The following is a 27,500-nucleotide window of genomic DNA, read 5'->3' as shown; positions in this document are numbered from 1 at the left end:
TCTTTCACTATCACTAAGAATCAATGCCTTATCGCTCCCAAAAAAAGTATCTCTCACCTTTACTGGACCTTTGTGCGGCTTCTCCTGGCCACCTATATCACAAACATCACTGGCCTGTGTCTGAATGAATGAATCTACTCTAGCCTGTGTGGCCTGTTATATCTGATTAGCACGGGTCCTCACGCCCGCACACACACACACACGAACTCCCTTTCTCTCGTTGATCCTTTGTTCACACTCCCTTGTGCCATACAGACTGTGTGACCTGTCTAGAGTCACCCTGGTCAACTTGCGGGTGTCCGTGCTCGCCACTTCCGACTCGAACGGTTTCACTTTTGGTAGCGGATACGCAGTCCATTCACCTGAAATATGCGCTGATCAGCCTCTTGACACATCAAACCTTTCCAAAACACACGAGTGCATTGTCTGAACATTCCAATCTCCCCTCGATGGAGTCCGTTGCCTCTGTATAATGCCTAAATAACTTAATGACTATTAATCATCTTCGCTGACAGGCTACCATACATACGCTTCACTGTGTCTCCTGAATTCTTGGTTTCATGGTTCGCGCCCGTACTGTTGACTCAATTTCATATAAACTTTCGAAATATAACACTAAGCTCTTGTCCTCGTTCCTTGGAACTATCTCAGGTTCTCATATATATAATTCTCTAGATTTAGTCGATACATTAAACAAAATTACTTTTTGCCCCACTGAGAGATTCGTTAGTTTTGATGTATGTTCTCTTTTTACTAAAGTCCCTATAGATTCTATTTTAGAGTATCTTAGTCACGAACTAACCCAGCATGAATTACCTCTACTTGTAAGTCATATTATTTCACTCACTAGGTTGTGCATTTGTGATTGTAAGTTTATATTCAATGGTGAATTTTATCAACAAATATTTGGTATGGCAATGGGCAACCCTTTATCACCACTCCTCTCAAACTTGGACATGGAATTCTTTTAAAAACGCTATTTACCCAATATAATTTATATTCCTTTAAAGTGGTATAGACATGATGATATTTCAGCTGTTTTGCCAGCTGGTATTGTTGTAAATGATTTTCTCTCTAAATTAAATAACCAGATACCAATGATTAAGTTTACTTTAGAATTGGAAAAAGACAATTTCCTCCCTTTCTTAGATGTTTTAATACATAGAGAACCATTACATGTAAATTCAGTATTTATAGGAAACCAACCAACAACTTAATTTACGTCCATTTTTATTCAGGCCAGCATCTTAATATCAAAATATAATTTTTTTCTTCTATGTTTTTACGATCATTGCGCATTGTCAGTTCCCAATATTTGGATCTGGAAATTGAATACATAAGAAAAGTAGGGACAGATTTATGTTATCCTTCTCATAAATAAGAAATTTGCTATAATAAAGGCCACAAAAAGTTTTATGTGTAAGTAACAAGGACATCTTGCCTTATTTTAACGGTTTTGAATCCTTAAAATCATTGTTAAAATCTTTTAAGGTCAACATCGTTTTCATCTATAATAACACACAAAAAGGAATGTTAATGAAAAATGGCCCCAAAGAAAGCAACAGCATAATATATAAAATTCGATGTATGGAATGCCCCTCTTTTTATGTCGGTCGCTCTAGCAAGGGCGTAGAAGTAGGAATCAAACAGCATAAATATTCTGTCAAAACTGGGCAAACATCCAACACAATATTCATTCAAGTGAAAACAACCACTGGATAAACTGGATTGGAAGTTCAGTAATTGCAGAATCAAAAGATGTCTTATCACGATATTTTTTAGAATCTGCCATTATACAACTTACTTCCCATTGTAATTTCAATGTCAGTCGTGGTCTGTTCATTTAGATCCATTTCTTTGTATATGTATGTTAAATATATATTTTGTGAATAAGTTTATCTTGCAAAAAAAAAAAAAAAAAAAAAAGTTTTGTTTACCAAGTTTGAATGTGGTCAGCTGCCTCCCTGTATAATCCTTTAATTGTCTTGTCCCTGTGTCTGAGCAGTTGGACTTGATCTTTTTGTAAGCCTCTTAAATTGTACCCATGGTTTGCTTAGGATGGTTAATAATTCTCCAGGTGTGTTAGATTTTAGGTACTCATTTCCTTTATAATCCCTATCTGTCACTTATACAACCCTTCCTTGTCCACTCATTATCTAATGTATGTCAGTTACGTCGAAAGATCTTGTAGCTACTCCATTGTTTCACTTTCCTTCGTGGCTTCTACCTTTATACACACATTTTATATATATATATATATATATATATATATATATATATATATATATATATATATATATATATTTATTTATCATTCGAGCTACAAATGTCCTTTAATATCTAATTTGCTCTACCTCGGAATTGATATATTTTCATATATGTACCGAAGGGGAATTTTTAGTTGATAATAATTTCGTCCTCCCATGGGATCGAACCACCGTCCAGTGGATGGGAAACGAAATCAGAAACGGACAGTGACGCCATCGAGTCAAACGCTCGAATCGGCTAGCATGGTTGAGGGGGTTTCATATCGATTCTAATTACGAAAACACCGAGATCGATGGTGATTTGTAATGGTCAGAATCGATATAAACTTATTAGCCTCTCTGCTGGCCGACTCGATAGCGTCAATGTCCGTTTCTTTTCCCGTCCACTGGACGGTGGTTCGACCCCATGGGAGGGGGGGGGGACGAAATTATTATCAATTAAGAATTCCCCCTCGGTACATATATGAAAAGAGAGAGAGAAATATTTATTTTGTTAAGTGATCTCAATGTAACTCTGCGTGATAAGGTGGGATAATGTAACTGGTTTGGCACCTCGAATGTACTGAATGAGTGGAAATTTGTACTGGAGCCGATAGAAATTTAGTTATAAAAAAAGTGTCTCTCCTTCCAGGGGTTTGGGAGTATGCTAGGAAACTGAAGATATTTACGATACAGGTTGGTTTAACCTTGAATTAGTAATAAACTAAATGGAACGGTGAGCCGAAGGTTGAAGGTACAACTGATTATTTACCTTCTTGGAGAAAAAGGGAAAATAAAGATAGAGATGCGAGATTCATAAAATAGAAATGAGAAAAGCGTAAAACGTCAACTAGTGTTGGTTCTGGGTATAGACACATTGAAGTGAGGATAGCAGAGGTGAATGATATGATAATGCAACGATAGTTTATTGAAGTGATAATTATTATTGTTTGAGAGGCAGGACCAATCAATAAAATATTATCAGAAATGCCTAACATCCAAGAGTTACTGAAGCGTTCTCTCGAAATGTGAATTGCGAAGGTCCCAGGACCTCGAGACCGTAGAGCCGATCCGGCTAATGCTGACCGAAGTGGTCGTAAAGACCAAACCGGTCTCATTTCACGACGGGGCCAAAGGACGCAAAAATGGGATAATAACCTCCGTTATCGGATCGGGGAGCCTTGTATCGGCGCCGATTTTATCAGGAAAGGTTCTAAAACAAAGGTTTATTCTGGAGGTTGGCGTCATAAACCACGAATTGGATGAAACATGGTTCCGCCGGATTTTCGAAAAGAAGTTGTAAAATTCAAATATTCAGGTTTTGTAATGTTCGATTTAGTTCTTTGTTATGATGAGAAAATACGGAAATGTCCACGAATACATTGGCCAATTTCTTGTTTTGTATCTTTCATATTTCCGAGGGGATTTTATTTATGACTTGAGTAAAATATAGCCATTAAAAAAACGGACAAGTTTTATACTCATACATGTCTAACAAAATTATGCTAAACAGCAGTATTTATGGAAATTTAACAATACAAACTGTGTCATTAATAAGAAATTTCATAAAGGATATTCGTCTGAATAATTATGTTTACAACTGGAATTTGGGTTTTTATTATTTCACTGATATTCACTCTAATTTCAGAAATTTTCCCTCCAGACAGTGTTATCAGTTAATGTGTGGTAATAACAGCGATCATGATTTCTATAAACAATACCTTGTTTTTATCAAGGTATCATCTCTACATTCACTCATTTCTTCTGCTAATAGTTTTATTCTTCACAGTTACTCGCCTTTAAGGATTTCATCAGATTTCGAGACGTGTATATGTAATTAATGAATGTCAATTTGTTGTCCTTTTGTGGATGATGCAAAACTACACTTTCGTTATCGTATTTCAATGCTGTTTTTATGTAATTACAAATATATTTAAAATCTGTACACTTATTAAAAAATACTCTATACCTCTTATCGAGCAAAAATTATACATTCGGACAAAAAGAAATCAGCTGCAATAATTTTGTTAATCATTATTAGAAAATTTACGGTCTGTTGTTAGAACGAACAAGGCGTGATGTGACCTCCAGCTTACTCGGGACGCGTGCAAGATTTTCCCCTCACGCACAATTTGTAAACATTATATTCCTAACTTAACGTGAAGTGGTCTTCGTAATTAGTACTCATACTTAGTACTACCTATTCTAACAACGAGGATCAAATAAAATGGACACTAATTAAACAAGTTCATATATTCTCAGTTTTAAGTGGAAACACAAAATAATCAAACAGGATCATAGTCTAAATTCAGTACACCAAATAAATTAGAACATGCTAAAATCTTTGGTCAAATAGAGCCTTGTTTCACCAACGAAAATTGAAATAAATAAGATAGATATTGTTAGAAAATAATTTTCCTGTACTGTTAACATGCACATTTCTTCTTACATTTTCATTTTAATAAATAAATCATAAATATCCTATCCAAAAATTTCTGTATCTTTAACTTGAGGTGGAACACCTTTTTCAGACTTTTTTAGGCTCTTCACAGACCTTTCCTACCTCCTAACAAGAACGAGAACAACAACAACAACAATAACGGCGTAAGTTAACACCATATTCTTTTGTACAAATTCCGACCCGAGAGGAACTGGAGAGAAAGTTACTCTCTCCGCTTTCACCTTATGCATCTCTCACTGGCCATCTTGGGCGAACAACAATGAATGGGCCGTAGGTCGAACAGGTATGCTTGTGTGTGTGTGAGAGAGAGAGAGAGAGAGAGAGAGAGAGAGAGAGAGAGAGAGAGAGACCTGCAAGCACTATCAGTTTTGTCCTGGAAAGAGACAAAGAAAAGAGACTTCCATTGAGAAGGCTAATGGCGCGCACAGAAGGTACATTAACGATAGACAACTTCTTTTCAGCCAGATGTATGATAAACTTTGCAACGGGCCTTCTTGGACGATGACGCGCTCAGCTGTTGAGTCCTGCCTGGGAATTTTCCAAGGTAAATATTGTGAAAGAAACATTGTGAGTGGCAGGCTAACATAAGGCGAGAGAAAAGAGCTATGAATATGCTCATTCAAAATAGTCTTTCGCGTAGAAATTTCATTATATACTTCGTAATCATGAAAGCATTATAATCTCAATATTCATATTATTTTCGTTTATTACCCGAACCTTTTGTCTTCTGTAACTTCGACAGTTTCCAGTAAATGGTCATTTTTGTTTGTATGGTGTTTTTACGTTCCATAGAACCAGTGATTATTCACCAACGGGACCAACGGCTTTACGTGACTTCCGAACCACGTCAAAAGTGAACTTCTAAGTAAATGGTCATGGATTGATCAACAGGATCAAGTTAATGGTGCAACTACTGATCCGTATTATTGCATTTTAGTCCTTCGATTTCCAGCGACGCTTTAGTTTCACCACAATGATTATTTCGTAGACGATCTTTTCTCAAATTTGACTGAAAATCTTGAGTTTCATGGCAGAGGCCGAGGACTGGTAACACTAGAAAGCCATGACTGGGGAGCAAACGTTTCATATGCAGCTAACGTTTGAAAAAGTTATGGTAATATAGCTTCCTAATTCCCAAACCCTGAAGTTAAAAAGAAAAAAATTACTAAATGTTCTGTTATCTAAAGAGAATTCAGCGTTCCTAAGGCTTAACAACTGTTGAAAACTGTATAGCGAAATGAGAAATTTGCCAGAACTGCTGAAACTCGTGTAGATTATTGCTGAGACTTGATAAATTTATAAAAAAAATCTTGAATTGTACTATCCTCCGAATTTGCTGTTGAATAGCCTTAATTATTCTTTTAAAATAGCGACAACTGTAAAAGAAAACCATCATAGGGAACAAAAATTATGGAACACTACCTTAGTCACTGCAGTCATAAATGTTATGGCTGCAATACTGTACAAAACTGTATACATATCTGTATTGATATAAACTTTTTAGCGTAAAATTTTCAATTCCTATATCAGTGACATGAAGCTCTGCTCTGCATTAAACATCCTTACATTGTGCATATACAGTGTGGTTGTAGTATATATCAAACTTTGGCAGAAGGAAGTCTTACCTGGAATTATTCCCAGAATCCTAGGTTGCCGCCTTATTTGAGTAAGGATGCGTCATGAACAAGCGACGACATCTTTTTTGCATACACATTGCAAACAGGTTGAAAATAAGTCCACAACCTCAGGCGAAGAATGAAACTTTGGTAAATGCCGGAGAATCACATGGGAGTTCGTTCCACTTGTATTTATCCTGTTTGCGGTGAGCATGCAGGAAGTTGCCGACGTGTGCTTTTGAAGAGTTTTACTGCACTCAGAAAGAACGAGGTTTCGATCCAGTATCAGAGATCATTTTATAAGTGTAATGCCTACGTAATATAGAATAAAACTTCGCTAAGAAATGCCAATAGCATAGCTGAGAAAGTACAATTTAATCAACAATCAATGAACATTAACAGAAAACTAGCAGAACAAGTTTTAAAGGGTAAAGATGAAAGCGTGAATTCCAACGGATTCCATTCGTCATAATAAAAGGAGCAAACAAACACATGATTCAGGTGAAACTTCTTCAAATACCTGAATTGCATTTAATGGGTTTAAATGTCTCTCTCTCTCTCGCCTCAGGATGTTCCCTTTTCGAATTAATTAAAGTCAGGGGAGGGACAGGGAATGCCGCAACTCCAAAACTTGGGGGAATTCCGTTTCGGGTCAAGACTATAAAAGCCATGGTCCCAAAACGGCTACATTTCCTAGAAGTAAATTCCAGAGAGGAACTTTCTTGTTGAGCTTCTCTTTCACTTGACCGCTCCAAGTAGCTGTGAAATATCCGAGAATGTGTCGCTTTTTCTTCTAAAGGTTCTCTTTTTCATTGAAAATTATCTTCTCATTTCATGGCACTTTCTGATGCGTTATAAAGTCTCTAAGAAAACATTAAGGTGAATTATTATAAATAGACTTAGTTTCAAAAAAATGTGGAACGCTGTCAAAAACAGACATGAGTGAAAAGAGCAATTTGTTCAAAGTTCTTTATACCTATTGAGCGAGAGGCAAATCTGGTTGCAACTGACTGAATGACAGGATGCGAGCATCAGCTGAGGGCGGTTTGGCCGATAATACCACATGTTGTAAACCTGTCTTTTCCTCTGCGTAGTATGAGTGTCTCCTCATCAGCCAATAGGGAGAGACCGTAAATGCACAATATTTAAAAAGTCTAGAGCGTGACGGGTTCTAACTCCGGAGACCTCACTCAAATCAGGCCTGTCTTCTATAATTGTTTTATACATACCATTTTATCCAAGCAAATTTATAAATTCCGGTTAGTGCATATCAAACTTCAGCAAAGGGTTACAGATAAGCACTTTCTGCTTACTGCATATGCAAAGTTATGTAAATTGTCATGATCAATCACGGATTCATTTCTTATTCTATATTTATTTATTTATATGATCAATCACTGATTTATTTTTTATTCTATATTTATTTATTTATTTATCTATTTATTTTTGTGGCAACTTTACAGTTCCTTTTTGGCAGCTGATTGACAAAATTCCAGATCTGATCTGAGCCACGTGAGCTAACGATTCAAACATGCCAAGCCCGAATTAAGCAAATAAATAAAGTATACCTTCAGAATAACAATGAAATTGTTCGTGTATTCTTCAAGGTAGGATTTGGTTAGAAAAAGAATACATATACGTAACTACTGTCTGATTGTTACTGCAAAATGTAGATGCAAATTAATTATAATATTTAATGACAAATCAGATAACAGTTACCATGCTAATAGATAATATCCTTGGCTTACAGTCAACAGCAATGTCTCATCCATACTACTAAAATTATGTTTTTCAGAAAAATGGGGTCTTAACTGGAAGAATGAAATTCAGGATTTGGGGAAATACTTACAGGAGCCCGATTTATTTCATTCAAATAACGTGAAGGACCAGCATAGCATTAAACATCTTGACAAAATATTAAAAACAGACAGGCATCATAACATGGTAAAACTAATCCAGGAGAAATATCCGTAACAAAGAACGGACAGGCAAATGTATATCTGTCGATTTTCGTGTGAATGATGAGGCAATTACAATAAGCCCCCTACACCCTCGTCTACCGAATGTCCTCATATCTCCTGGATTTTGTGTTGATTGCCGTAGTTTTCTACTCTGACCCCAGTGTTTGAGACTCATAATTCTGATATTTATCGCCGCGTAAAAATCGAAACAATTGTCGCTCTGGGAGGGTAATTTTAGCAAATTTTTAAACATTTTAATTCCTTGACAAAATTGGGAATATAAAGTTTACGTTTATGTGGACGTCTTTGTTATTTGATTTTGATATCCGTATCGAAATCAGGTAATGATGCGATTGTTCATTAAACTTTTTATCCACGGATATCGAAATCTTTTTATCCCCGGATATCGAAATCAAGTAAAGATGCGACTGTTCAATAAACTGTTTTTATGCACGGATATCGAAATCAGGTAATGATGAGACTGTTCAATAAACTGTTTTTATGTACGGATATCGAAATCAGGTAATGATGCGACTGTTCAATAAACTGTTTTTGTCCATGGATATCAAAATCAGGTAAAGATGCGACTGTTCATTAGACTGTTTTTATCCATATCAACTAGGAACTTGCAGTGTCATATAATATAAAGAACTTTTCAAATAGACCTTCTAGTAGGTGATGTCTGCTGATTAACGAAATATACAGGAGTCTACTACGACACTATTAGTGGCTATCATAATTATTTCCCTACCTGATAACAGTTCTATCTCCTCTAGTAACGAACCGTTAGGTGATCAGGAGATATGATCTTCAATATGCCACTAAGTTTAATTGAAGAAAAAAATTGTAAAAACAGTCACATTTTACACTTTTAACTCTACATTCAGTAATTAAACTAGTTACACTGAAGTGATATTCGGCAACTCTCTGCTTCCATTAACTTGCACACAAATTTTCATCAGCTTTTCGTGGTAGAATTTTATTATACGGGGTGGATTTTTTACTTAAGCCCAATAATGGAAACATATGACTTTCCTTTTTTTATCATTTCGTTAGATTCTGTATCTTTTCTGTCATTGTAACTAAGTACAATCAACATTTCTGCCTTAAACATATAGTTGTATCCATAAGTATAATTATTGATATATCTAAAATGTCCCTAAAACACCAAGCTTTAATCCCTGTCACTTGTATTGTAAAGTCCACCGTTTTAATTGGGAAAGTAATAGTTTCCTTAAATCCACTGACAGATCTGCACCGTCGATCTCTAGTAAAGAGGTGGATGAGAATTGCCAAAAGGTTTGAAAAACCATCTAAAGTTAGGAGGTAAAGAGGTCATTATGAAGGAGTCGTTACACAAATCTTCCGGAGGAGGACTTGTAATAGCAATGAATTCCATGCTGGATTGGAACTGACAATTAAGGAGAGAATAAGTTCTTTTCTTCAAGGTCTGCTTAGTAATTTCGCTTCTGTAACGGTGTGTCTACACTACGCTATAATATGTTGGACACTCATCGCACACATTCCGAACAGGTTGGATGCAAGTCAACGACTTATTGGCAGTTCTGCCTGGTGTGTCATACAGTTATCCAGCATTTGCCAAAGGTTCCTTCTCTAATTATGGTTGTTGAAACAACCTGTTTTCAACTAGTTTATGCTATGCATGCTATTCGTTTCCAGCTTGGGTTTAAGCTACGTTTTACTGTAACGTGAATGCATCCTGATTAGACTAAGAGTTGGTAAATGATCAGAAAAACAAAGGCACCAGTTATGGTCATTAGCAAAGTCAAAGGTATCAGGGTAAATGTTTGGATGAATCACGTTTTTAGTGTCATAAACACATGTTAGCAACTATCATACAAACATCAAATACGTTTAACATCCTACTGGTGTCCCTGACCAACGCTTCATATGATTTTCTAGCATTGGCCGAAAATTATTTCTCCACTTGCAGCAGTTGACGTATTCTCAATCTTATTGTTATATGTATACAATGCGTTGCCGACATTTTTTTTACAGTAGTGGGGATGCTCCTTTACTATAACAAACCCACAAAATCATGCCATAGTCTTCTTTATACCTAGAAAAATAAAAATTAAAAAAGCGTTGCCTTATCCTGAGTAAATGAGAGATCCTTAGTATATGAGAGCACGAAATTATTAACTTGACCATTCTGTGTCTAGTGAGGACGCATTCCTCACCAATTAGCATCATATTGTGTTGCAGCTAAGATGCCTATTAAAGTCAGTTCAGAGGTGAGGTCAAGTCACTGAAAAGTTAACTGCCAACGGTATAACACCTACAGGTCCTAACGAGAGTATTTCATTAAGTGTTTACTGCAGCCCGAACCTACTATCCCTTTCAGACCCGATGTGGCATTGTTTGTTCTTCGGGAATATCTTCAAGGCTTTTAGTCGGACAGTGATAACATTCTAACGCAATGTTTACAGCACCCAACCGTAATTTATAATGTTATAGGAGTCAGTCAAATTTGTATACTTTAGGAGTTTACTCTTATGATTTTAAGTTGTAATCAGTGAAAACCCACTTTTGAATTTAAGTTTTAATCAGTGAAATCCCAAACACCCTAGTGCACCTCCCCTTCATCAGTTCCTCATCGCCCCCCCACCGCCCACACGCTCCCCTCCCCATCCCCGTCGCTCACTCTCTCTCGCTCTCTCTCTCTCTCTCTCTCTCTCTGCTCTCTCTCTCTCTCTCTCTCTCTCTCTCTCTCTCTCTCCTGAATTACACAGCACACTGAAAAATATAAATGCATACATTGTACTTTATAATATCACATGATTTTGCTACATTATAACTCAAATGTGTATATTCCAACACTAAGTTGAATGATTTTTGCTTATGAGCTCCTCTATGTTGTTCAACTTCATTCTTCTGTTTTACTCAAGAATTGTCGTGGGAAATTATATTTGTGATCTTAGATTGTAGGTATGTGTGTGGTCGTTTTTCCGCACCTGTTGTTCGATTGTTCGTATAATGTGATGAGATAGATTGGGCAGTGGGCACTATTACTTTGCAATTAGATGACGTCAGTAAAATTGTAAAATAATTACTATTTGTTTACTGAAAATAATTATCATCGCTGTCGTGGATATTGTCTGAGGACCAATAATCCTATTCAAACTTCATGGCTGGCCAAAGGCACCTTCTCAAATCTCCGTGGTTGCTCATAGCCTTGCTTCATCTAACCTGGCCCTTAAGCTGGCACGAGTGAAGTGTTGTAATGAGGAGCGCACATCTCTCTTCATTCACCCCAACGCCTGTTCTATGGCGCTGAGTTCAGGGTGGGTTGGTATAAGTCGGACCACTTCATGACCCCAATCTCGGATGAGGTTATCAACTGTAAACTGTGGCTTTCGTCGGGTTTCCTGTCATATTCGTAGCACATCATGATATTAACATCACTATAATTTCACTGAAAATTGTCGTTGTTATGAAATTTGTTGCGTAAGACCATGCATAAAAAGATAGGACTTATTTTCAGTGCGCCAGCTTTCCTCTCTCCATTGAACATATTAAAAAGTCGGAGTGCAATCACACATTACCGTCCATTAGTGTATCTAAGCAAATTGGCCATACGCAGAGTGGTTGTGGCACACTTTCAGTACCCAACGACAAGGCACTTTCTGCGAATGCATGCCTGTGAACACTTATTGTATATATTACTAAAATATTGTATTCTTAAAACTGACAGACGAGCCAAAACAGTCATGTTCATTAACTATCACTTCATTACTACATCCAACGTTTCTATTCTTAAACTATAAAACAAAATTACCATAAAATAACTATGCATAAGACTTTGTGCAATTTAGAGAGAATGTTACAAGGCGTTACAGGGATTAGGATGTCCCAAAGACTTATTAGTCCATCCAAGGAGACATCATGTGCTCACTTATCTCTAGGAGCAGGTTTTAAAATTCATTCACAGTGTTCTAATGATTTTGTCTAGCTTTCTTTTGAACTTTTCCACACTGCTGCTGTTGACAACTTCTGGTGACAGTTTATTCCATGTGACACATATCTTGTGTATGAAGAAGTTTCCACAATACGATGTGTTGTATCTCTTCAGTTCTAGTCTCCATCCACTATTTCTTGTCTAGTTTTCGTTTAATGTAAAAGGTTTCTGTCTACTTTTGTTATGTCTTTCTGTATTTAGAATGACTATTAGTTGTCCTCGCAATCGCCGTGTTTCTAAGCCATACATGTTCAGGCTCTCTAGTCGTCTTTGGTAACATATTTGCCTGATAGATAGAACTAACTTTGTGGCTCTTGTTTTTACCCCTTCTAGTCTATTCATGTCTTTTCTTAGTGTTGTCGACCAAAACTGTACTATTGATGTGTAGAGCTACAACACAGTTTCCTCGTTTCTGTGTTTGTACTGCCTCTTTATGTAGCCCACTATGCATTGCTTTGTGGATTTTAAGTCCTTGGTAAAAATGACTCCAAGGTCTCCTCTTCTTGTTCTACACTGTTTATGTCATTCCCAAGCAGCATGTAGATGGCATGAGAGTTGTTCGTTTTATTTGTAACACTTTACATTTATCCAGGTTAAAAGGCATTTGCCATCTTTTTGATCACTACTCCTATTTTTCTTAGACTGCTTATGAGTTCTATTCTCTCTTTTCTTTTCTTTTTATTTATTTATTTATCTATTTTTTTGTGTTGTAGCCAGAGGGCATTTTTGGCAAAGTACGACTGTCTCTTAATATGCTCAGCGGCAGCATTTATTGTAATTTAAAAATATGAATGTGTTCGTTTCCAGCAGAAAACACAAAATTCCAGAGCAGACCTGATATGCAGGTCAGGAAAAACTAGGCCAAATATAAAATAGGCAAATAGTTAATGAATGAATAAAAACATTGCTAGGTAAAAAATGAATAATGACTGTTCTTGCTCACTTCAAAATAAGATTTGGTGGGAAAAATCAATGCACAAACGTCACTGATTGTCACTGTAAAATGAAGGTACACATCCATTATAATACCGAATGGCAGTCCCATTTACAGTTACCATACTAACTGATAAAATCCTTGGTTTATAGTCGGTACGAACGCCGACTGTCTCAGAAGACCAAGTCTTACCTGGATGACTGACATTTAAGAGTCGCGGAAATTTCTGCCCGGACCTAATACTGCTCCCATTTAAATCCTTTGAATGACTGAAATCATATTTAATATGAAAACAAAACAAAGATATACATTACATAATGATAAGACTATACTCGTGGAAACAAACAAAATAACGCTCAGATCGGTCAATGCCGATCGCACACGCTCAAAACCTATCGTCGAACGATCGACGGTACTGTTGACCATCGTTCGACGGCACAAAACCGTTTGTCGATTTTCTTGTACAAAATAGGGCTAATAATCTCCCTAAAACCTCGACCGCATAATAAAACAAATGAATATCCTCATATTTTTTGGGATTTCGTGTTTATTACTACAGTTTTCTACTAACACTAAGTTATTTGAGACTTTAATTCTTATATTTATCTTAGGGTAGAAATCTATATAAATGTCGTTCGGAGAGCAACTGCAGATCTTGATTTTGTTTTCAAAAGCATAAAATGTGACAGATTTTTATATCATTCTCATTCTGCGACAAAATTGATACTTAAGAGATTTAACTTTATATGTATTGCGTTGTCATTTGGTCTGCATTTCGAATCGAGTTAAGAGCAGAGTGAGCTTAAAATTATTTATATTCATATCAACTAGACCACCACGGAAACATAGATCATAATATGCTTTGCGAATAACGCCATCTTGAAGTACGTACTGGAGATGACGTACCTCGACGCAGAACGGAGTTTAATTCGATATAGCACCGTTACCGGCTACCATAGTCACTGCCCGTGCCTAATAACATGTCTTTCCCAGTGATGAGCCGTTAAATGGTCAGATGTGATGTGATGTTTAGTAGCCTTTCCGGGTTTAATCTGAGGAAAACTAAAAACTAAACAGTCTTTAAGTTTTAGAGCGATTTCTGCACTAAGCATTTAATCTATTTCTATTGAAATGACAGGGGCACCCATCTGCTTCCACTAAATGCAATTCAATTGTGGACAGTCTTACTTATTGCAAAATTACTTTACCAAGAGGATACCCATAGGCCCAATAATCAGAGTAAAAATGACTTATTTGTTTTTACATTTCAATTCGTTACATTCCGTCTCTTTTGTGCTGTTATAACTAATGATAAGCAACAGTTCTACCATCATGAACCTTGAATATTCGAATCCTTAAATACAATTACTGATTTGCAATATGAAACGACCCCTAAATATCGTGCCTAAGAGCTGGTGGCTTTTAATGTTAAGCACAAGTCAACGAGTTACTGGATGGTCAACCTAGTGTTTCATACGATTCATAAACTAGCATCTATCCAAAGGTTCTCCTCCACGGACTGTCGCTGCCTAATTAGCCTGAGAACAGGCAAACTATAAGGGAAACGTAACCGCTGAGAAACGTTTTATATGTCACTGAACTTTTTCTAGTGTTTGCTCGCATATTTTCTAAGTCTGATACGTTTATAACATTTCATAGTAATGTTATTATGTCGTAGTCTCCTTTACACTTACGACAAGAGCATGTTGACCATTAGAAAATCCAATTCTGATCATATGAGAGCACGAAGCAATAAATTTGAACATTAACTGGCTCTATCTATCTGCCCGTCGATCTATCCCGTTCCTGAATTACAATTTTATCTCAGGCACAGTCGCAAATGAAGCAAGGATTTATTGCAGGAAGGACGTAAAAATAGACGTCTGGGAACCCAAGCATCGGAGTAATGCTAGATTTATCACATCCAGCTTCCATATTTAATCTCACTATTGCAGCGGAGTTAATTGGGTCAGAAGGATTTCGCGAATTGAGAAACGAATGTTATTCCAAAAGGGATTAATTTCAGCGAAGGTGGAATCAGATACGCGTACAATGTCGATATATTTGTGCCTCGCAGCGATCGGAGACTTACGTAATGGATGGAAAATATCCTTGCAAATATTTTATCACGTTTTCCCCAACATTCGATCAGTTTAATTGCACAAGAGGCAACTTCAGATACTTATTGCTACATTCCAATCCGATTGCAAGAAACTGCTTTTTTGTTTACATTAAATATTTTACACCCTTCCTTATAGCCATAGTGATCCCTGAATTTTCACTCATTGAAAGATTTTGAGGCTTCCCATTTTACTGCATAATAATAAAATAGCACAGTAAGCTCAACACATGCTCCTCTCACGCAGACACGTGCGTGTGCACTCACATATACATGCACAAATAAAGGTATAAGTCACGAAGGAAAAATAAATAACGGAGTTTCTGCAAGATCTTTCGAATGAACGTCCTTTACTCAGCAGACAAACTGACTTACATGAGAAACTGAGGGCACAAGCATTCTCCAGGTGTTTTAGATTCTAGGTACTAATCTCTTTATAATCCCTATCTGTCAGTTATACGACCTTTACTGTACCCTTAATTTCTCATGTAAGTCCGTTTGTCTGCTGAATAAAGGACGTTCAGTCTAAAGATCTTGCAGAAACTCCGTTATTTATTTTTCCTTCGAGGATTTTCAGCAAAATCTTTCGACTGAACGTCCTTTACTCAGCAGACAAACTGACTTTTCATGAGAAATTGAGGGTACAGGAAAGGTCTGTCAGTTATATGACCTTTCCTGTACCCTCAATTTCTCATGTAAGTCAGTTTGTCTGCTGAGTAAAGGACGTTGAGTCGAAAGATCTTGCGGAACCTCAGTTGTTTATTTTTCCTTTCGTGATTCAGTTATACATATACATGCACATGCAAATTTAAGAACCGGGTATAAATTCTGACCAGTTCTGTACTTATATCTAAGGGAATTTACAATCAGTGTTCTGTTCCACTCTCCCGCCGGTGCATCTGCTCATATAGCTATACATCTCGTGAGACTTTCATTTCAAGTGTGTATATATATATATTATTACATATATATATATATATATATATAATTATAGTATTATATATATATATATATATATATATATATATATATATATCTATATTTTATATATATATATCATATATATATCAATATAATTAATATAATAATTAATATAATATAATTAAATTATAATAATAATATAAATATAATTTTTAATATAAATAATAATATCTATATTAATATTTATAATAAATATAATATATAATATATAATATATAATATATAATATATAATATATAATATAATTGTTTATAAAATTAATATAATAATTTATATAATAATATAAATATAATATATAGTATAATTAATAATATAATAATATAATATATAATTATATAATATATAATATATAATATATAATATATAATATTATAATATATAATATATTTAAATATATATATAATATATATATATAATTATAAATATATAATATATAATATATAATATATAATATATAATATATAATATATAATATATTATATATATATATAATATATAATAAAATATATATATAAATAAAGGATAATAATTAATATCTAATAATATAAATATATTAATAATAAATATAATATTATAATAAATATATAATATATAATATATATATATAAATATAATATATATATATATATAATATATTAATATATAATAATAATAATAATATAATATAATAATATATATTATAAATATATATATATAATATTAAATAATATAATATAAAATAATATAATATAATATAATTTAATATAATATAATATAATATATATAATATAATATATATTAATATAATATAATAATATATAAATAATAAGTATTAACTGTAATATAATATATAAGCTATAATAATATAATACTATTATATTTATTATAATATATATTATATATATATTATAATATGTATTATATATATGAATATATATAATTAATAATATATATATATATATATATATAATACATATTATGTAATATTAATATTAATATAAAATATTATATTATTATATATCTATTATAATTATATATCATTATATATATATATATAAATTAAATATTAGGATTATATATATATATGTTTACTGCTTATAAAGTGGAAGGGTGCAAAGCCAGATAGATTATATCCTGGTTAGAGAAATCAATAAAAGCGATCTGGCAAATTGCAAATGAGAAATATGGAGCCGAAGAAGAGGAAGAGAAGATCTAGAATTAAGATTTGGAACCTTAAAGGAAAAAAGGAGGAGCAATTCGGGAGGACTGTGAGAGATATAGCTGGGGTGGGGAGAGGGGGGGGGGAATTTAGAATTTGGACAGGGTAACTGACTGGAAAATATCTTGGCAGACATGGAAAAAATATGCGTGGGGAAAGCAGAGGAACTGGTGGGAAGAACCAGTGGATATGGAGTGTAGAGAGGAGAAAAGTGGTGGTGAAATGGAGAGGCGCAAGAATCAATTACAAGAAAATCAAAAGCATTTAAGGACAGGAAAGTAAGGCATGAACAGGGTGCAGAGGAACAGTACAGAGAAGAGGAAAGAGATGTGAGAAGGAGGGTAGGTATGGGCTATCGGAAGTGCATTGGAGCAGTTGAATGAAAGACTAAGAACAAGAGGGGGAGAAAAGGATATCTACAAGATTTCAAACTTGAGGAAAAGCTGAGACAGAATGATGACAAATTTGGTGTTATCAAAGGTAGAAATGGAAATACAGTGCATAGGGATGAAGACATTAAGAATAGATGGAGAGAGTATTTTAAACAAGTTTTAAATACTGAAAATGGGAGAGAGGAGATGGGGGAAGCACAGAGGGTAGAGGAACCAGTGATGGAGGTACAGGATACAGAAATAAAGAGAGCATTAAGTAAAAAAATGAAGAACGGTAAAGCACCATGTCCACTGGAGTTCCAAATTAAAATGATCAAATTATTAGGTACAGAGGGGGAGAAATGGATACTAAATTTATTAAAAGCTATATGGGAAGAGGAAGTAATGCCAACTGTGAGGAGAGTCTAATGGTGTGTGTATATATATATATATATATATATATATATATATTATATATATATATATATATATATATACTATATAAGTCATATCACATTTCCGTGATTCATATACATATATCGAGCTACAATGTCCTTTAATATCTAATTCGCTCTACCTCGGAATTAATATATTTTCATATATGCTTAACCGAAGGGGAATTTTTTCTCGATAATAGATTTGCCTGGACCAGGGCGCGAACCTATGGATCCTTTCAAACCCAGGAACGTCAGTGAAGCTTTACCTACTACACCTCTCGCGGTGGTGTAGTAGGTAAAGCTTCACTGACGTTCCTGGGTTTGAAAGGATCCATAGGTTCGCGCCCTGGTCCAGGCAAATCTATTATCGAGAAAAAATTCCCCTTCGGTTAAGCATATATGAAAAATATATTAATTCCGAGGTAGAGCGAATTAGATATGAAAGGACATTGTAGCTCGATATATATATACTATATATATATATATATATATATATATATATATATATATATATATATATATATATATATATATACATACATATACATATATATATATATATATATATATATATATATATATATATACATACATATACACATATATATATATACATATATATATATATATATATATATATATATATATATATATATATATATATATATATATATATATATATAAGCAGGAGGGAGATGTCATGGATTGTGGTACCTACGGGTGAATTTAACTAACTGAACATGGATTGAAAGTTTTAGAGAGGACACTGGATCAGAGATTTAGAGAGATTGAAAAGATCAGGAAACAGCAGTATGGAATCAGGAGGGGAAGAGTGACAATGGATGCCCCCTTCATAGTAAGACAGCTACAGGCAAAGAGGCTAGAGGGAAACCAGGAGCTCTACTGTACATTTATAGATCTAAAGAAAGCATACGATAGAATCTCAAGAGTAAGTGATGTTTTGGTGTCTGAAGATGAGGAAAGTCCCAGAAAAGTTGGTTAAGCTGGTTGAAATGGTATATCAAAGAACGAACACAAAAGTAATAATAGTAGTTGGGGAAACAGAAAACTTTGAAGTAAGTGTTGGATTACAGCAGGGGTCAGCATTAAGCCCATTTTTGTTTGTGTTGGTCATAGATGTGTTAACTGAAGAGATCAGGAATGAAGAGCTGTTGGAATTGTTATGATTACTGCCGAAAATGAGGAAGACCGACTGAGAAGGGTTGGGGGGCGGAAGGAGTCGTTAGAGAGGCGTGGCTTAAAGGTGAATGTGAATAAAACAGAGGTTTAACCATAGCACTGAGCTGATTAACGCTCTCCAAGGGCTGGACCGAAGGATTAGATATTTTTACGTGGCTAGGAACCAATTAGTTACTAAGCAACGGGGCCTACAGCTTATTGTGGGATCCTAACCACATTATATCACGAAATGAATTTCTAATCACCAGAAATAAATTCCTCTCATTCTTCGTTGGCAGAGCAGGGAAGCTAACTCAAAATACCAAATCAGTAGGCAAGCACGTATCCCACTCGTCCAACGAGGAAATGTATGGATCGGAAACATGGGCTCTAAAGAAGATAAGAGGATGTAAAGCTTGACAGAATAGAGATGAGAATATTGAGGTGAAATATGGTAATATCATTGCCTAATAGATTTCAAAATAACAAAATAAGAAAGGCACAATTGAGATGGTAGGGGCATGTGTTGAGTATGGATGATGAGGAGCGAGAGAAGAGGGCTTGGGAGGAACCTGTTAGAGGAGGAAGATAGAGAGGGAGACAGAGAATTAGATGTTGAGATAAAGTGAAGTAAGATATGGAGAGAGGTGGTTTGGTGGAGGATGATGCCTTTGATTGAAGACAGTGGAGAAGACGCATCAGGCAACCGACCCTTTAATGTAGGGATAGTGGTGGGAAAGAAGAAGAAGGGGCTGCTGTTCAACGAATCTGGTTGTTCTTGGTAGATAAAAGGGATCAGTGATGAACTGTGAATGTGAAAGATGTCTGTTGAAATAGGTAACTTATGAAAAAGTGACAAATAAGTCATACCTGCTAATATTAGGAAATAGAAACCTACCACCACAAGCCACTCTATCTAAAAAGAAACACATATCTAGCAAAAGCAGACATCCACACCGGAGAACAGTATTCTATTAAAGGGAGTACAAATGGCCTAAAACAGGTTGCACTGATTTTATCACTGATATAAATACTCGGCCTTACGAACAATAACCAACTTTCGCGTGGCATTTCCTGAAACTTTCATTAGCTAAATGTTTCTCAAAAGTTAGATGTAGGTCAAAGGTTACACTTGGAATAGTTAAAGCTTCAAACTCGTTCAGCAAAGTTCCATCCACCTGAGGGAGAGAATAGGGTGGGAAATCTGTACGAGATTTGTTAATCAATAGTGTTTTCGTTTTACTGAAGCTCAGTGTTGCATCATCAGCATACTGAACAATCTTGCTTTCCAGGCCAACAACCGCGTCACTTATATAAACTAAAATTAACTGTGGACCAAGAACACTGCCCTGTGGAACTACAGATCCAATAGGTCTTGCTTCACTAAAGATCCCGTCCACAGCATCTCTGCTGCCTACTTGTAAGGAAATCTTGAAGTAATCCTAAAACATATCCGCAAACTCCAAGATTCTGAAGTTTATAAAAAATAAATACTTTGTGAATTACTAAATCGAAAGCAGCATTAAAATCTATCTGAATTACGCTGCACTCAAAACGTTGAGGGAGGCATCACATGTCTCTCCGCAACGTTGCTCATCGCTAATGCATCTTCAATAGGCCTCAATGGTCTTTCCAGCTGAACATTTTTTTTCTTTTTTAGGGCAGGATTGATAGCACTTGTGAATCGCTTTCCTCTTTTCCTCTTTCGCTCTTTGAAGAAGACACCTGTGCGACCTGAGGTCCTTTCATTGTGCTTCGATGTGAGACGCATTAGGAGAGAGAGCGCGGGAAATAGCCTCCTCTTCAATGGGTCTCAGGTCACAACACTTTGTATCGAGACAATGACGCTTTGATATCAGAACTTTGGTTTTTCTATTTGCGGTGTCGAGATTAAATATTGAATTATTATGTTACCTTAATAATAGTAACGTAATAGAAAGGAAAGAATGACAGAATTTTGACTCAATTAAAAAGGAATTGCGATTGTTTTTCGAACCTCTGAAAATGTTCCATATTTGATAAAATCTCTACAAGCAACTAGAGAATATGAACTATAGCATAGAGCATTACTTTGGAAAAGAAGATTCTTGAAAAGATGGCCGAGACGACTGTTAAGTAAAATCAGATCTATGCAAGTATCAAGAGAGTGATTCAAAGCTTTTATGATGAAGAGGACGTGTGGGTTTGAATACGAAGGCGAGAGAATTATTTCCTTGGCACAAGTTTTCAAATACTCCTAACGTATCTTCCTTAATTATTTATTGCTTGTACAGAACGAATGATACAAGAGGTTTTCAAACAAAGGAAGACAGGAGAAGTGTGGAGCGGCTGCTGACTGTATAGGATATTCTATTAATCAGCAACAGAAAGCAATGAAGAAATAGTTTGTAAAGAGAGAATGTAGACAGCGGCTCTATTTAATGGCAAATTGATAAAGTGTCTAACAGGAACCAAGACGATGGGACAATGGAATGTAATACTGACTGAAAGATGTGTTTATACACACACACACACACACACACACACACACACATATATATATATATATATATATATATATATATATATATATATATATATGTATATATATATATTTGTAGATGCAACATATTCACAAGGAACAAGCACACATGGGCCATTGACTTGAAAAATCAATCTATGTATCTATCTATCTATCTATCTATCTATCTAGCTATTAGTCTATGTTCTATATCTATCTATATATATATATATATATATATATATATATATATATATATATATATATTTATATATATATATACTATAGTTTAAGTTTGTGTCCATGAAAACCTGTTCATGTATATTATATCTTTTGTTTGAATAGAAACGGAAAATATCAGTGAAATGAGGGAGTTAAAACCTCCATGCACGTCCTGGTGAACATAACGGTTTAACAAAATATTTGTATCTGTGATTTTATAAAGTGTAATGTTTTAACAGTAAAATTATCTTCATAATTTTTCGGGAATTCGAAAACTTTCATGACTTTTTTCCAATGAGGGTTGCAGGTTCCATATCGGAAGCTGAAATTCAGATTGGAAAATTTCGTTAAGTACTGGAGCTGAGTTCTTATTATTATTATTAATAATCATTTTTTTGGGGTAGTGTGTTAAACATTGAGGGAATATACTTGTATCAGATGTAACAATTCATAATCTTACATGAATGTGTGTTTTGCCTTTTGATCTACTAATTATGAAACATTTGTCAATGCTTTTCACTTAGAAAAATGCATCGGCAGTAAAAACGGTTTTTTAAGTGTTAAATAATAACGATTAAATGCATAAAATTATTAACACCTTCTCTCAAGAAACTATCGAACTTGACATAACGACAAAATATATGTACTAAATTCTTTTGAAGTTATCATCACTATTATATTTCATTAGCTCATCTGGTATCTAAAGGACATTATATGTTAATATATATAACTCCCAAAATGCAACTTAAAAAAAATATCAAAGCACTGATTTTGAACGTAAATTACATATGAGGCATAAGAAAAAATATTGATAAATAGAGCGAGTACCATGGGCAGGGTGATCAGCCTATTTCTGGGATAAAATAAAAACACTTGCGATTATATCCCAGAGGCGTAGTAGTGTAACAATTTAAAATCAATTGCTGTGAAACAATATCCTAACCTTCTGTAAATCAAACTATACATATATTTGCAAACTGTAAGAATTAATTCTCATGTACCTTAGTACATATGCAGTATTGTACGAAATAGATTGGATCGTTAATATGGAATAGATAGAAGCTACCTGGTTGCAGTGCAAGCGTTCAATATCTTAAATAGAACCCCAACAACAAACTCAAATAACATGTTTATATGGTTACACGTATATGTAATTACATACACATACATACACACACAATAATATATATATATATCTATATAATATATATATATATATATTATATATATACGATATATATATATATATATATATATATAATATATATATATATATATATATATATATATATATATATATATATATATATATATATATATATATATATATATATATATATATATATATATAAGTCATATCACATTTCCGTGTTATTAAAGGACATTGTAGCTCGATATATAATATATATATATATATATATATATATATATATATATATATATATATATATATATATATTAGTTCGTTGGCAATTTAAGTATTCATGTAAAATCCACTTTTTAATTCTTGTACAGACAAATGTCACCATCCATTGCTCCACCGTCCTGTTTTCTGTCAAGCCCCATAACCTTGCTCTTCTTGAATAAAGACATTTTTAATGTTGCCCCTTTACAGACACTTTTTAATTCCTTCACTAGTACCAATAGGTAATCTTCTCTCCTCATAACCAACGCTGTCTCCTTTGCAGTGAACTGCTACTCCACACATCTCCTGTCTCATTTCTTTGACTTCTCTCATCATTTCTTCCATAAAGGCAGTAAATAATCAAAGAAGCTTAAGGAGACTTGCTCCAATAAAGTCACTCTCTCGTCTTCGTACTCAAAGTCACACTTCATCCTCATCATAAAGTTTTTGAGCAACCTCCTGGCACTGTAACATTTATGGATTATTACAGGTTACACAGTTCTTTAAAGCACAGCATCTTATTTTATAGAAAAGTCAACTCAACCATTTTTTCAAGAAATTTTGTCTCGAAATAATATCGAGTTTGAGTTCACATTTCCTCGTTGCTTTAAAAGACTATCAAAGATGAAACATGTTCAGAGATACGAAAAATCTTCATTAAACCTTTTGCAACTGATTTAAAAGCACCAGATATTTTCCTTACTCTCACGTTACCAAAATTAAAATTACATAAAAATTGAATATTTAATCACGTCATAGAACGCATTTATAGGAAGAGATAAAAAGTAAAAGACGCAAAGCTCTCAACATCAAAGCGACATTGTCTGATACAAAGTGTGACCTGCGGCCCACTGAAGAGGAAGCCATTTCCTTCGCGCGTCTCTCTCTCTCTCTCTCTCTCTCTCTCTCCTAATGCGTCTCACATCGAAGCACAATGAAAAGGCCGCAGGTCGAACAGGTGTCCTCAAAGAGAGAGGAGGAGAAAAGAAAGAAGGAAACAGATTCATAAGCGCTGTTAGTCTTGCCCTGAAAACATAAAAAAAAAAAAAAAACTTTACCGGAATGACCAATGTGGCATATTGAAGATGCATTAGCGTAGAGCATTTTTCAGAGATTTGTGGTAGAATTTTCAACATTTTTTTTAGATCAAACACTCGGGAGAATAAAGGCTGAGATTTTTTTTACTCTAAATACCGTATTGGTGAAAAATATCAACAATTATAAGAAAAAATAGGGAGACAAAAGAAGTCCATGCAAACATACAAATAAGAGTTCTTCTTATCCGTTAATGAGATTTTATTTCATTTCTTTGCGGGGGATGGGGAGAAAATGCACTGTTATGAGTAATAGTAAATAGTACAGGTAATTCTAGGAGGACTTTATTATTCTTGATCCTCATCGAAGCGTCCCCTTCAGTAACCTCGACAGTTCTTAATGGGCAACTTCAAAAATGACAATGAAATAAAATCATTAATGTGAATAATTTTTTTCCCTTAGATTAATCCATAGTCGGGGTTGCCGTTTTTATTGAGCCTCATCCAGCTGTTTCTATCTTGAGCAGCTCATTTCATAATTGGTTTTGTAAACGACAAAACCAATTGTAAAATGGATCGTTACAAATCAGAAAAGAATCTTTACATAATGCGAAAAAAAAACCATAAGACATACGAACAAAAATGAGGATGTCATAAGTTGAAATCATCATATCGTCACTGGAACTAAGTGGTGAAGCTCACAGCTCACGTTTTACGGGTCCTTGGAATGCTCCTGGCCTACCATCCCACGAGTTCCCCGAGCTATAAATGAATCCCGTGTGCAATGAGGTCAAAATACTGTGTGTAAGTTTGGTAACCACATTCCTGGTAACTTGCTTTGGAACTGAAAGACTGCACCCATGGGGCATCACCTCCTCAGAGGGCGAAAGAGGAATTAGTTAAAGCCAAATGTACACTATATATATATATATGTATATATATATATATATATATATATATATATATATATATATATATATATATATATATATATATATATATATATATATATAATAATATATATATATAATATTCATGTACACGTACGGAGATCACTTGGCCTATACGTAAGCATAATTTAAAGGTAAAGTGTGTTGTCCGTCATTTTTAAGATAAACAACACACTACTGGGAAAATTACGGGAAAATAACGAAAACATAGATAAATGAAGACAAGCACCAATATTACGGTAATAAAACAATTTCGGGAAATACTTAAGAACTAACCCTGATGTTGAAAAATACAAAGCATTCTAGATATGGACGGACAAAAATCATAACTAATCAAGAGTGAATTCAGTGTAATTCATCATTTTGGATATGTAATTTATCATATGAAATAAATGGCGCACACAATGTATATTCTGGACTGTATCATATGCATTAGTGTCCTGCTATTTTGATTAACGATTTTTCAGTTAAACGTGAATTACCATACATAATAATTTACTCGTATTGAAGATTATCATAGTCTTTGAATGGTTGCTTAACTTCATCTGATGTACCTATAATGAATATTCATATATATAACTTTATCCGATTTATAACAAAAAGCTAAGTGGTATCTTTTGTATATGTTCCTAGCATTGAGGTTATGTTGTTTATCATCATTAAACACATTTCATTCGATATATATATATGTGTATATATATATATATATATATTATAACTATATATATACATATATATATTATATATATATATATATATATCTATATATTATACTATATAAAACATTAATCTAACAGAAGAAATCATGCCACAACTCTTCTTGGAGACTTGGATAAATGAATGGAAAAGTCTAGGGAAGACAAGAAGCGGCTATTCTGTATTTTTCAGCACCAGAGTTAGTTCTTAAATATTTCCTGAAATTGCAGAGGACGGCTGTGCCATCTGGTGACAGCTGCGAGGTGCATACAGAGACCTGCCGAAGACTCTTGAGTGTTATTCAAATGAGAAAACTGATAGTGAAAGCTTCCAAGATCAGGAAAATTGAGCAGTGAATTCCAATATGAAATAAAAAAGTGGTTGGTTCATACTGACTTTAGATATTGATGGAAAAAAGAAGCTCTAAAACAGAAATATTTATCAAGAAAGAGAGTTAGAGGTATTCTAACCATCTGGAATGGATTGGTAATGGAAAACTTGGTAATGTATTGAAGATTTTTGTGTAGCATGGGAGAAGATACGTTAGCGACCGGAGTTTATAACTTGGCATTGTTTCAATAACAACAAGGCCAAAGCCCTTTTTAAACTGGAATTACAACCAACTCCCAACCACTGAATATTTTTTGAAGCTGGCGACCAACTGTACAACGAGTGGTCAACCAGCGGGTAACTGGTGTGCAACAGATGGGCGGTCATGTTCATTAGGTGGTTTACTGGCTTTGACAGTCGTTGATGGCGTCCACCAGACCGCGAATGCAGTCAATGACACGTGTAAAGAGGTCGGCGATCACTGACGACTTACATCAACCACTTTACAATCAGTCACAAACTGGTTGGCCACAAGAGGCTGACCATCAGGCAATCATTCACTGCTCGCTGAGACCCGTTGCCCGCTCATAGCGGACAACTTACCAACAACCAGCCACCTCTTAACGACCAAATCAATTGCCAAGAATCATCAAAATTTAACTTTGGGACTAAATTAGTCGTAAGGAGGACACCACCTTTGACAACCTGTCCGACTTACACCTTCAACAAATGTTTCGACCTGGGTTAGAATGAGGTTGGAGCTCGCCATAATCCCAGTGTGACCGGTGGTTAAAAAGCGCAGACAAGAGAACTGTTGTTGAACGAAACGGCTACTATTTTAGAAGTTCCCTCGGTAGCCAACTCATTCACGATTCATTAGA

This window comes from Macrobrachium nipponense, chromosome 25 (genome assembly GCF_015104395.2).
Source record: "Macrobrachium nipponense isolate FS-2020 chromosome 25, ASM1510439v2, whole genome shotgun sequence".
Lineage (NCBI taxonomy): Eukaryota > Metazoa > Arthropoda > Malacostraca > Decapoda > Palaemonidae > Macrobrachium > Macrobrachium nipponense.
The sequence above is the reverse complement of the archived record's forward strand: the minus strand, read 5'-3'. Positions refer to the sequence as shown.